A 12,552-nucleotide genomic window follows, 5' to 3' on the forward strand; every position below is an offset into this window, starting at 1 on the left:
AGAGAACGGGAGAGACAGACTCAGACAGCAAGATGGATAAAGTTACTCAGGATATTACCCTGATGAACGGAGCTATGATGCAATTCATGGAACAAACTCGAGCGGAATTCGAAAAGCGCGACATCGCCCTCAAAGCAGAACTTGAGAAACGCGACTTCGCTTTAAAAGCGGAATTCGATTGGTTTAAAACACAATTAATTAACATTCAAAATGCACTGGCAAAATAACACGATCTGGCAGTGGAATTGTAGGGGCTTCCTGAAAAAGAGAGCAGTCCTACAAACATTCCTAACTAACATCGATAAACCAGATGTCATTGCGTTGCAAGAGTGTGGGAAAAATGCAAAATTGGCCGGCTACACAGCCTACACTGGGCAAGGAGAGAATCGGCAGACAGCTATTTTAGTTAAAAGAAACTTAGCAGCAGTACTCCACGAGACTGACACAAATACGATTGATCACGTCCTTATTGAACTAGTACCGAGGAAAAGAAAAGATAGAAGCCTATACGTTCTCAACGTATACAGCTCTCCTAAGCAAAAAAAGAATTGTGGCTTCGATCAGCTCATCGACAGGTCCAAAAACATTGCAGGGAACAGCCCCATAGTCATAGTCGGAGACTTTAACGCGCAACACACGGCTTGGGGGTACAAAACCTCGCAACAAAAAGGCAGAGAATTATGGGATACTATCTCCAAGCATGACCTAACTCTACTAACAGATCCTCAAATCCCGACTAGAAAGGGAAATAGCGTTTCCAGGGACACCACACCGGACCTTACTCTCATAGGGGGACACATAACCGCACGATGGTGTAACACGGGAGAGGACTTGGGGAGCGACCACAGAATAATAGAGACGGTGGTAGAACACGGCATACCAACTCCCAAACCCACGCAGTTCGAAGCGGTAAATTGGAACCTCTTTAGGCAGAAATGTGCCGAAAAAGTGGAGCTCAAGGATTTAAGCAGTTGGAGCAAAGCCCTCTTGGAAGCGGTTGAAGAGGCCACCGAACAGGTGGAGGCGGACGAAACGCAAGAGGTAGTAGACCGGAAAATGGTCGGATTATGGCGGAAAAAGAGGCAGCTAGAGCAAAAATTGAAAGAGAATAGAAGCAATAGAAACATTAGGAGGGCATTAGCGCACCTAAACGGAGAGATTGAAGAATACGCACTCGAACTCACGAAACGAAATTGGAATAGCATATGCGAACAGATGGATCACACAATTGGTAAATCAAATACATGGCAACTATTGAGGCACCTACTCGATCCCCAAAACAGCAAATCAGAGACGCGTAGCAACATTCAGAAACTAGTGTATAAGTACGAAGGTAGTAATAGGCAATTGTTCGCTGAAGTTAAGGATAGATATCTTAAATGTGGTCCGCAACAAACGCTGCCGGACTACAAAGGCGAAGAGAACCCCCTCTTGGACAGCCCCGTCACGGTAGGAGAAGTCAGGGCCGAGTTGAATCGACTTAGAACGAAAACAGCTGCAGGACCGGACAGAATCAGCAATCGGATGTTGAGGAACCTAGACGACAAGTCGATAGTAAACCTAACGAATTTTATGCAAGAGTGTTGGGAGAAAGGTAAAATCCCCAAAGAATGGAAGGAGGCTAAATTAGTCCTAATTCCAAAACCGGGGAAAAAGCTCAGTCTCGAAAACCTCAGACCAATATCCCTCACGTCATGCGTCGGGAAACTAATGGAACATGTGATACAATCTAGAATCAGCAGATACTTGGAAGACCAAGACATATACCCTGACACAATGATAGGCTTCAGAGCACACCTATCTGCGTGTGATGTCATGCTACAGCTTAAAGAGCAAATTATCGACCACAAAACGAAGGACACGAAAGCCATCGTTGGCTTAGACGTGGCCAAAGCATTTGACAACGTAGACCACAGGGCAATCTTAGAACAATTGAATAACCTAAACGTAGGGAGACGTACCTACGAGTATATAAAGGACTTTCTGACTGACAGAACAGTAACGGTCAGTCTAGGGGTAAACGAGGAGAAAGGGATAGTGCTCAGTAATAAGGGGACACCGCAGGGCTCTGTACTTTCACCCACTCTCTTCAACATAGTAATGATTGGACTCCCGCACAAACTTAAGGACGTACAGGGGCTAGAACATACGATCTATGCGGACGACATCACCCTATGGATAAATAGAGGCAGTGACGCCCACATAGAAGAAACGCTGCAAAAGGCCATCAATATAATTGAAGAGCACTTAGAAAAAGCCGGACTTAAATGTTCAGCTACGAAGTCGGAGGCTCTCTTCATCAGTCCACAGAACATGCGAAAGAAAATCCATAACCACGGGATAAAACTCACTGTTAATGGGGACGCGATTCCAAACGTAAAAGCTATACGTGTGCTAGGCATGCACATTCAGGACAATGAAAGAAATACAGAAACGATTAGAAAGCTTGAAATGAGCGTTAGCCAAACCTGCCGACTCCTCCGAAGAATCGCCAACAAGAATGCAGGCATGAGGGAGGCTAACCTATTAAGGATAATACAGTCCTTCGCGATCAGCAAGATTACATACGCAACACCGTACCTTAAACTAACAAGGGCCGAGAAAAACAAAATAGAAATCCTTATTAGGAAAGGAGTTAAAACAGCCCTAAACCTGCCACCATGCACATCTACGCAGAGGATACTAAACATGGGCATTTCAAACACCCTAGAAGAGTTGATCGAAGCCACACTAGTCTCCCAGCAACAGAGACTAATGCGAAGCAGAGGTGGTCTGAGAATTCTAGCGAAACTAGGATACGAAACTAACAACAAAGTAAGAAACACGGGAGCCATCCCGTCACAAATCAGAGACAGGATACGCATACCACCACTCCCGAAGAATATGCATCCCACTCACCACCAGGACAGGAGGAAAGACAGGGTTAAAGCGTTACAAAAATCACTAGATAAACAGCAAGGGGTGTTCTACACGGATGCAGCAGAATATGAAAGCAGACGAGGTTTTGTCTCAGTGACGACACAGGTTAACGGTGAGAACTCAAAGAGCTGCAGTACCCCGCAAAACAGTGTGGAGGTTGCAGAGGAGGTGGCCATAGCCCTAGCTTTGACTCAAAAAGGGGTGAAAATCATAGTGTCAGATTCCAAAACAGCTATCAGGAATTATACCGCAGGGAGAATCTCCAAAGAGGCGCTCAACATGTTGGAGAAAGGACCAATTCCAGAAGAATTAGTGAACCTTATATGGACTCCTGCCCACGAAGGCTTGCCCGGCAATGAGAAAGCGCATGCATTGGCCCGAGAGCTTATTTACCGGTCCACCAATGCAGCCTCTATAGCCAGGGAGCCCCTACAAAAAGAGGAAGGTATAAACACTTACAGCGAAATTCTCGATTATTATAGAATGGGAAGGAAAACACTGCCAGAGGCGCATAAGAAACTAAGTAAGCAGGAAGAGATAACATGGAGGCAACTCCAAGCGGGGGTGATCTGCAACCCTTACATTCTGAAGAGATGGCACGATAGCATTGAGGCCATGAGTTGCAAACACTGCGGGGCAAAGGCGGACATGATCCACATACTATGGACATGTCCTAGATACAATAAGCCAGGTAGGGATAGACAATCCTGGGAGACTTTAATGACCAGCTCAAAGGAAGCTGACCAAAGAGAAGTCATCCGCATGGCCCTGGACACCGCTGAGCTCCAAGGAGCATCAGCCAGCTGAAAGGGGAGGAGTAAGCCGAGGAGACAGGAAGACTCTTGCCTCCTTGGGGCTCTTTTTGCGGGTGCAAATAAACGTTATTTCTCTCTCTCTCTCCGTTGTTTCCCTAGCTTTACCGCAGCAAGCACGTGCTTCTTCTTCCTTCTTATATCTCACTTTATAGGTGCGTGTTCTAAGGCATCCCGATCTCGCTTCAAAAAGTAATGAGCTTCCCTTTGAGTTATCATAAATGGTTTCTTTCCTGATTTCGTTTTTTTCCTCTTAAGTAGTTACTCATGGAAGGTTTTTTTTTTTTTCCTCATTGCCGCCACCCATCAGATTATGAGCCCCTGCGACAATCCGCTTGACGTTCTTTGTTGCTGTGTGGCTCACCATATAGGCCGCATACTTGCTGGTAAGCTTCCTAGTTCTTTTCCTCCATTGTTAATAATTTTTTTTTCCTGTAGAGATACCTGAACACTCTCCCAGCCCATTTACTTTCTTCCATATACCTCAGCCGTTCTTCATTCTCAATTTTACTGCGAGCTTCCCTCACTTCAAAACTAGTCCAGCCCATATCACCCTGCACAGCTTCATTTGTATAGCCTTCCCGTGAGCGCCCAATGCGAGGCGACCCACTGACCTTTGGTTCCCGTCGAGTGCTCATTGTACCCCTGATTTAAAGCTAACAATCGTATTTCCAAAAGTAAGTCCTGGAACCATTACACCTTTCCACATAACCCGAAGCACCTCGTACCTTTTGTATCCCCATAGCGCTCTGTGCTCCATTATGGCTGCGTTTCTCTCCCCCTATACTGTTATGGTTTTTCCCTGTGTTTCCACATATCTATTGCCTTCGTTTATCCATATACCAAGGTATTTATATTCTGTTACCCGAGGTATTTCTTGGCCCTGTATCCCCACTGTCTGTTCATTGTTGTCATTGGATACCTTAACAGCTGATTTTATAACACTTAATTTCATACCTAAATTCTTGCCTTCCTGTCCACAGATATTAGCCAGACGTTGCAAATCACTTTGCTTGTTAGCTAGCAACACAATGCCGTCCGCATAAATTAAACCTGGTAGTTGCTGCTCTACTACTGTACCCGCCTGTTTGTATGAGAGATTAAACCCGATATTACTTCCTTCTAGCGCCCTCACCATCCTCACCATGTACATCATAAACAGCAGCGGGGACAAAGGGTACCCCTGCCTCAGTCCCTTGTTGATATGAACTTTCTTCTCGCTCCTCAGCCCTTCCCATTCAACGCAAGCGGTATTTTCTAGGTAAATCTCTCTCAAAAGCTGTAGACAATCGTTACCTAAGCCTTACCCTTCCAGAATATCCCACAGAATGTTGCGGTCAACGTTGTCGTAGGCTCCTGTAATGTCTAAAAAGGCCACATATACCGGTCTGCTTTCTACTCTTGATATTTCAATACACTGAGTAAGAACAAATAAGTTGTCATCCAAACTCCTACCTATTCTGAAGCCATTCCAAAGTTCTCCCAGAATGCCATTATTCTCTGCCCATGCTAGCAGCTTTAATTTGATTGCCTGCATTGCTAGCCTGTATATTGCCGATGTAATGGCCAACGGTCTATACGAGTGAATTCTATCTTTCTCCCCCTTATCTTTATAACTTAAATTAAGTCTACTTTGTCGCCAACTCTCTGGTATTCGTCTATCTTTTAAAGTCTTTTTCCACTGCTTTCACCAGAGCGTCCTTACATTTTGGTCCTGGTTCATTTATCAGCCTAACGGGAACCTCGTCTAGCCCTGTGGCTGTGCGGTTAGGAATTTTCTCTTCCGCTTTCTTCCAGTTTAAATTTGTCAGCACCAGCTCCTTTTCCACTTGGACCTCTTTCATGCTCTTTTTTTTCTTTGAATACAACCTCGTCTTTGCCTTGGAAAGATTCGGCTGTTACTTTTCGGATGTAATATATTACCGCTTCTCCTTCCAGTCTGTTTTCATCTTCGTCTAGGATATGTTGTTGTATTTTGTTGACTTCCTGCCTAATAATTTTGGTGGTTCCAAAAGATTCTAGGTGCGGCCTTCTTTTTCTCACGCATTTCATACAACCAACGTTCACTTTCAACTTTTAATTTTGGTTGCACCAGTATTTGAACCATGGACTTTTTCTCCCGGCATATTTCCCATCTACTGGTTACTTCATCCTGCTGCAACTGCGCCTTCTTTGCCTGCCTGTGCTCTCGAGATGATTTCTGACGTTCGGCGATCGGTTCTCGTATCACCTTGTTCGACCAGCTTTTCGGTTTCTTTTTTTCCTTTCCAACGAACATGTTGTTTCTCTTTCCATATTTCTGTCGTTATTACACTTAGAAGCTCACCATATTCCCACTATTTACTTGGACATTTTACCACGTTCTTCCTCAACTCTAGCGACTATATTTGCTATTTGTTCAGCGTTCAAATTTGGACTGGCCATTCTGCGCTGCTTGCTCTCCTTCCCAACTGCATATCCCATTTTCAAAATGATGCGTTTATGGTCCCTCCCTATGCTGCGAAACCCTTCCTCGTCGATGAACATTTCTCTCAACTTATCATGAATTCCATCTGTCATCAGACAGTAATCAATGGTCGATTGCCGGTTTCCCACTTCCCGCGTGATCTGTCTTTCACACTTAGGCTCTGTATTCACGATAACAAGGTTATGTTGCTCACAAAGGCCTAGCATTGACTTCCCATTATTGTCGGTATAGCCATCTAAATCCTGTATGTGGGCATTCAATGTCACCTAATAGGACAATTTCAGCACCATTCACGAAACCCTTAATATCAGCGCTTATGCATTCCACTAACTCTTTATTCTTTTCTGCGCAATTTTTTTCCGTCCCGCAAATACGTAACGTCCAGCCAAGTTTCTTTCCCACTCATTGTACCTGATAACCAAAGATGCTCTTGACATTGTGAATTTACTCTTTTCCATTTGGCTCCCTGATGGATGAGCATTCCGAGTCCCCCTCTCTTTCGTTCCGACTTGGTTCTCGTGTAGACTTGCGCGGACCCTAGACGCTGTCCCGCTACTGGGTTATACTATTTACGCGGACGACATCACTCTTTGGGCTACGCGCGGCTCTCTAGCAGAGAAGGAGCTGACCCTCCAAGAGGGGGCCACTGCAGTTGAAAACTTTGCCAGGGCCAGCGGGCTCAGCTGTGCTCCCGAAAAATCGGAGATATTACGCATCCACGGGAAACGATATAAAAGTAATGGGAACATAGAAATTGAAATCGAAAATCAGCAAATCAAAGAGGTCACTGTTGCTCGGATCTTGGGATTCTGGGTTCAGAGCAATGGCAGGGCCAGCCACACCATCAATTTACTAAAGTCGGCAACAAAACAAGTGGCAAGGATGATTCAAAGAATCACCTTTCACAAACAAGGCATGAGGGAAAGCGACACTGTCCGTTTAGTACAGGCGCTGGTTATCAGCAAACTAACATACAGCCTCCCTTTTCACACACTCAACAAGAGTGAGGAGGAGCTGGTTGACACTATTATCAGAGGCGCCTACAAGGTGGCCTTGCGCTTACCGGTAGGCACCCCGACAGACAAGCTCCTTGGCCTTGGGGTATACAACACATACTCCGAGCTCAAGGCGGCAACTTTAATTTCACAAAGAAGCCGACTTAGCCAGACGAGATCGGGCAGAGAGATCCTGGTGAGGGCGGGTATTCCACCACACCCCCAAAACTTGGACGAGGAACTGGTGGATATTCCCGGTCCCGTCCGAAACAGAATCTCGGTCGCTCCTGTCCCAAGAAATATGCACAAAAACAGAAACAAAAAGCGAAGAGAAGAGAGAGTGAAATGGCTAGGCAAACTAGTCAGAAATAATGAGAACACCGTTTATGTTGACGCCTCTCAGTACAACTGGAAGCGTGCAGTAGTCACTTTCATAGGCAATGACAAGACTAGCCTAATCTCAAGCGCCTCCCTGATCACGTCCTCTATTTCCAAGGCAGAATGCTTCGCCATCGCCTTGGCAATCAAGGACCGGGAACGGACGGGGCCGTCGCACAACACCATCATCTCGGACTCTCAGGAGGCGTGCCGCTTCTTTATGAACGGCCGTCTCCCTTCCAAGGTTAGCCACCTCCTGGGAAAGGAACTCAAGAATACATACAGACTGGTCTGGTGTCCGGGACACGCAGGCCTGGAGGGGAATGAGTGGGCTGACGCTCTAGCTCGAGAGCTCACGAACCGAGCGGAGCAACCATCGCCCTCCCATTCACAACCCGCAACTTCACAGGAGAGCCGACGCGAGGAGGAGGATAACGATCCGGCACGTATGGCACCACGCGATATTCTTGCTCACCAGCGCGGCATGCGGCAAAAATACGGCGCCCCCCACGCATCTTTGCAAGGGGAAGACGCAATAGATCTCCGCAGGATTCAAACGGGGGTCTACCCAAATTTATTAAGATTAAGCAAAATTTTCCCAACGATGTACGGGAGTGCCTGTCCGTGGTGTAACGACTCACCACCGTCTTTGTACCACATCTCATGGGGATGCCAAAATAGACTGCCGAATTTAAATGCCTACTTAGTTAGGTATAATCTAACCAACACACTGGAGCAATGGGAGGCACAACTCGCCAGCTCAGACCCGAAGGTGCAGAAGGCCCTTCTTGGTAACGTTCGGCTAGCGGCAGAAGCCAGTGGAGCCCTGGACTTGGGGCACCACCCATCAAGCTCCTAATCCCCTATCCCCATTTCCCCAATTCAATAAAGTTATTCTCTCTCTCTCTCTCTCTTGCACCCTCCCCGAGCATAATTTGAATTACATAATTTTAATTCGGCTCAATTTCACAGCGTGAGCGCCCTCGCACCACCAAGAGACAGGCGCCTCTCGGTGGTGTAATCTTTCTTCGTGTAATTTTCATATACTTTGCTACCACTAAAGATAATATAAATATGTATATAGTCATCTCATAAGAAGCCAACAAACAAAGGTGCTAAACACGGCATCGCACGCGTGAGCGAATGCTAGGGTTCGTCCTCCACCTGCGGCCAGTTGTCTTTTCATCCATTTTTATTTTAATTGGTTGGTTGGTAACAACTTTATTTATAGTCCTGCGGAGCTTTCGCCGACGGGGCCTTAGGTCCCCCTCGCGGGCCTGCTGGACGGCCCATAGTTGGTTGCCGAAGCTGGGGCTGCGCAAGGCAGCGGCCCACCGCGGCGGGAGGGTTCTGGAGTTAGCACCGTGCAGGTTTTTGTTACAGTCAAAGAGCACGCGAGTGAAAGTGGCTACATCAGTGTGGCAAACCTTGTATATATTTGGCGGGTATATACCGGGGTAGAGACTGTGGTATTGTGCCGCGTTAGGGTACGTCAGCGTCTGCAGTTGTTTGAGGGCCACCGCCTGCGCCCTGTCCAGCTTGTCGCTGGGCGGAGGGAAGGGTCGGCGGGCTAGGCAGAGGGCCTTGGTAATTTCGTTGCAGCTGGGTAAGCTGTCTTTGGTGGGGGCTGCCCCATGGACGACGGTCGCCGGCGCAATTCATCAGCTCGCGCGCCTGGGCGTGAGCCGTCTCGTTTCGGTTGCGACGCGTCTCCGATACTTCTCCCATGTGTGCCGGGAACCATTGGATTCTGGTTTGAAAATCTACCTCCCGCTGGACTTGGCGATCGCTCAGGACTCTGGACGCTTTCCGTGAAATCCAACCTTTGGAGAAGTATCTTATCGCTTGTCGCGAGTCGCAGAGAACCGTGGTGTACGTCCGTGAGGGCGAGTGCCACCGCCGCTTCTGCGCGCTCGCGCGCTACACTTGCCGTTATGCGCGTTTTGCCACTCGAATCGACGACTGCAACCGCGAATCGCGAGCGTTCTGCGTATTCCGGAGAGTATAGGCTTGCGCTGCTTGGTAATACATAGTTACACTGGAAGCATAGCGCGGGATGGACGATCGACAAAGACTAGACAGTACAAGCGCTTGTCCTGTCTAGTCTTTGTCGATCGTCTTTCCCGCGCTATGCTTCCAGTGTAACTGCGTATTCCGCGGTGTCAACGAACCATGTCCCCGTTTCGTCTCTGTGGGCCTGTAGGAGAGCTCTGGCCCTGGCCACTCTCTATACCTCTAATATCCTCTATACCCGTTTGCTCTCTAATCCAAACCGCTCTTTCTGTCTCTTAACGTTATGCCTAGCAATCTTCGTTCCATCGCTCTTTGCGCGGTCCTTAACTTGTTCTCAAGCTTCTTTGTCAGTCTCCATGTCTCTGCCCCATATGTCACCACCGGTATAATGCACTGAATGTATACCTTCCTTTTCAATCAAAATGGTAAGCTCCCATTCAAGAGCTGACATTGTCTCCCATATGCGATCCAACCCATTTTTATTCTTCTGTGCATTTCCTTCTCATGATCAGGGTTCCCTGTGATTAATTGACCTAGGTAAACGTACTCCTCCTCAGACTCCAGATGCCGACTGGCAATCCTGAACTCTTGTTCCTTTGCCCAGCTATTTATCGTTATCCTTGTCTTCTGCATATTAAGCTTCAATCCCACTCTTACACTGTCTCTGTTAAGGTCATCAATCATTTGTTGTAACTCGTTTGCAGTATTGCTGAATAGAACAATGTCATCGGCAAACCGAAGGTTGCTGAGATATTCGCCGTCGATATTTGCTCCTAAGCCTTTCCAGTTTAATAGCTTGAATACTTCTTCCAAGCGCGCAGCGAATAGCATTGGAGAGATTGTGTCTCCCTGTCTGACCCCTTCCTTTATAGGTATCTTCCTCCTTTTCTTGTGTAGAATTATTGTAGCTGTAGAACCTCTGTAGATATTTTAGAAGGTATTAACGTAAGCGTTCTGTATTGTTTGATTGCGTAATGCCTCTATGACTGCTGGTATCTCTACTGAATCAAATGCATTTTCGTAATCTTTGAAAGCCATATAGAGAGGCTTATTGTACTCTGCAGATTTCTGGATAACTAGATTGATGTCATGGATGTGATCTATTGTAGAGTATCCCTTCCTGATCCAGCCTGTTCCCTTGGTTGACTCAAGTTCAGTGTTGCCGTTATTGTATTGGAGATTATTTTCGTAAATATTTTATATAATACTTTTATATATCCATTTTTGTGGATTAATATAATGTTGGCATCCTTCTAGTTTTCTGGGACCCTTGCAGTCGATACACTTCGCATAAAGAGCCGCCAGTTCTTCAAGCACTATATCTCCTGCATCATTTATTAAATCGACTGTTATACTATCTTCTGTTGCTACTCTTCCTCATTCCATGTCTTGCAAGGCCCTTCTGACCTCATCGCTAGTTATAGGAGGAGTTCCTGTATTCTCTTCATTACTGTTTCTAACTGAGGTACCCTGACTCGTCTGGGTACCTCAGTATACAGGTCAGTATAGAATTCTTCCGCTGCCTTTACTATATCTTCGAGATTGCTGATGATACTACCCTGCTTATCTCTCTGTGCGTACACCTTGGTTTGTCCTATGCCAAGTTTATTTCTCACCGATTTCAGGCGGCGTCCACATTTTACGGCTTCTTCAGTCTTTCTCACGTTGTAGTTTCGAATATCCCTTATTTTTTCCTTGTTGATCGGTTCTGACAGTTCCGCGAATTCTATGTATTTCTTGAGTTATACACGTTCATTTTTTTGTCATTTCTTTATTAGGTACTTTGTTACTTGGGAGAGCTTGTCTACTGGTTGCCTTGGTGCCTTGTCTCCCACTTCAATTGCGGCCTAGAAGCCAACCTTGTTACGGTTTCATTTATTAGCTCTATGTAATCATCATCTCTCTGTTCTAAGGCTGCATATTTGTTTGCAAGTACCAGTCTGAATTTGTCTGCATTTACCTCTACTGCCTCTATGTTGACCTGTATCTTCTTCACCAATTTAGCTCTTTCTCTCTTCAAATTGAGGTGAATCCTAGCGCTCACTAACCTATGATCACTGCACTTTACCCTACCTATCACTTCTACATCCTGCATGATGCTGGGATCAGCAGAAAGTATGAAGTCAATTTTATTTCTTGTTTCACCATTGGGGCTTTTCCAGGTCTACTTTCTGTTGCTACGCTTCCTGAAGAAGGTGTTCATGATTCGAAGCTTATTCATTTCTGCGAATTCTACCAGCATCTCCCCTCTAGCGTTCCTAAAATCGACGGCATAGTTGCCGATTGTCTGTTCACCAGCCGGCTTTTTCTCCACTTTTGCATTAAAGTCGCCCGTTACTACAATACACTGAGTTTGCAATTTTCTCATCGCTAATTCAATATCTTCATAAAACTGATCTACTTCCTCATCATCGTGACTAGATTTTGGTGCGTAGGCTTGTACTGCCTTTAATCTATACCTCTTTTTACATACATCATACTTGCAGATGAATATGCATCTTCATACATCATAAGTCAATCATCGAGTGAATTCAACCACTTCACAAAGAGGTGAAACCACTCAAGCGAGCCACTAGAACACACGTATATTCCGCGTGTTTTAGTTAATGTTTTCCTGTAAGACGTTTTTTGTTGCTCAAGGTGGCTTTGCATGTTTTTTATCATAACAGCTTTCCGGAGAGCACGCAATCGAACCAACAAAATGAGATTCTATGCCAGTGTTTTGTCTTCTATCCCATCAATGTATCTCACTGTGATCATTGCTTCATTTATTGTTGTGATACAGTATATTCTTTATGTTCTACAGCGAAGATTGAAGAAAGATTTGAAAAATAGTGCTATCACTAGAACCCCAATCGCACGTATCGTTTTTTAGTTGCCAGCGCCAACTATTTCTTTGAGAAAGAGAGAAGTAAACTTTATTACAGCCGTATTAGTTATTGAGACCCTGGTAAAGGAGCTAGCATGG

This window comes from Dermacentor albipictus, chromosome 4, assembly GCF_038994185.2.
Source record: "Dermacentor albipictus isolate Rhodes 1998 colony chromosome 4, USDA_Dalb.pri_finalv2, whole genome shotgun sequence".
Lineage (NCBI taxonomy): Eukaryota > Metazoa > Arthropoda > Arachnida > Ixodida > Ixodidae > Dermacentor > Dermacentor albipictus.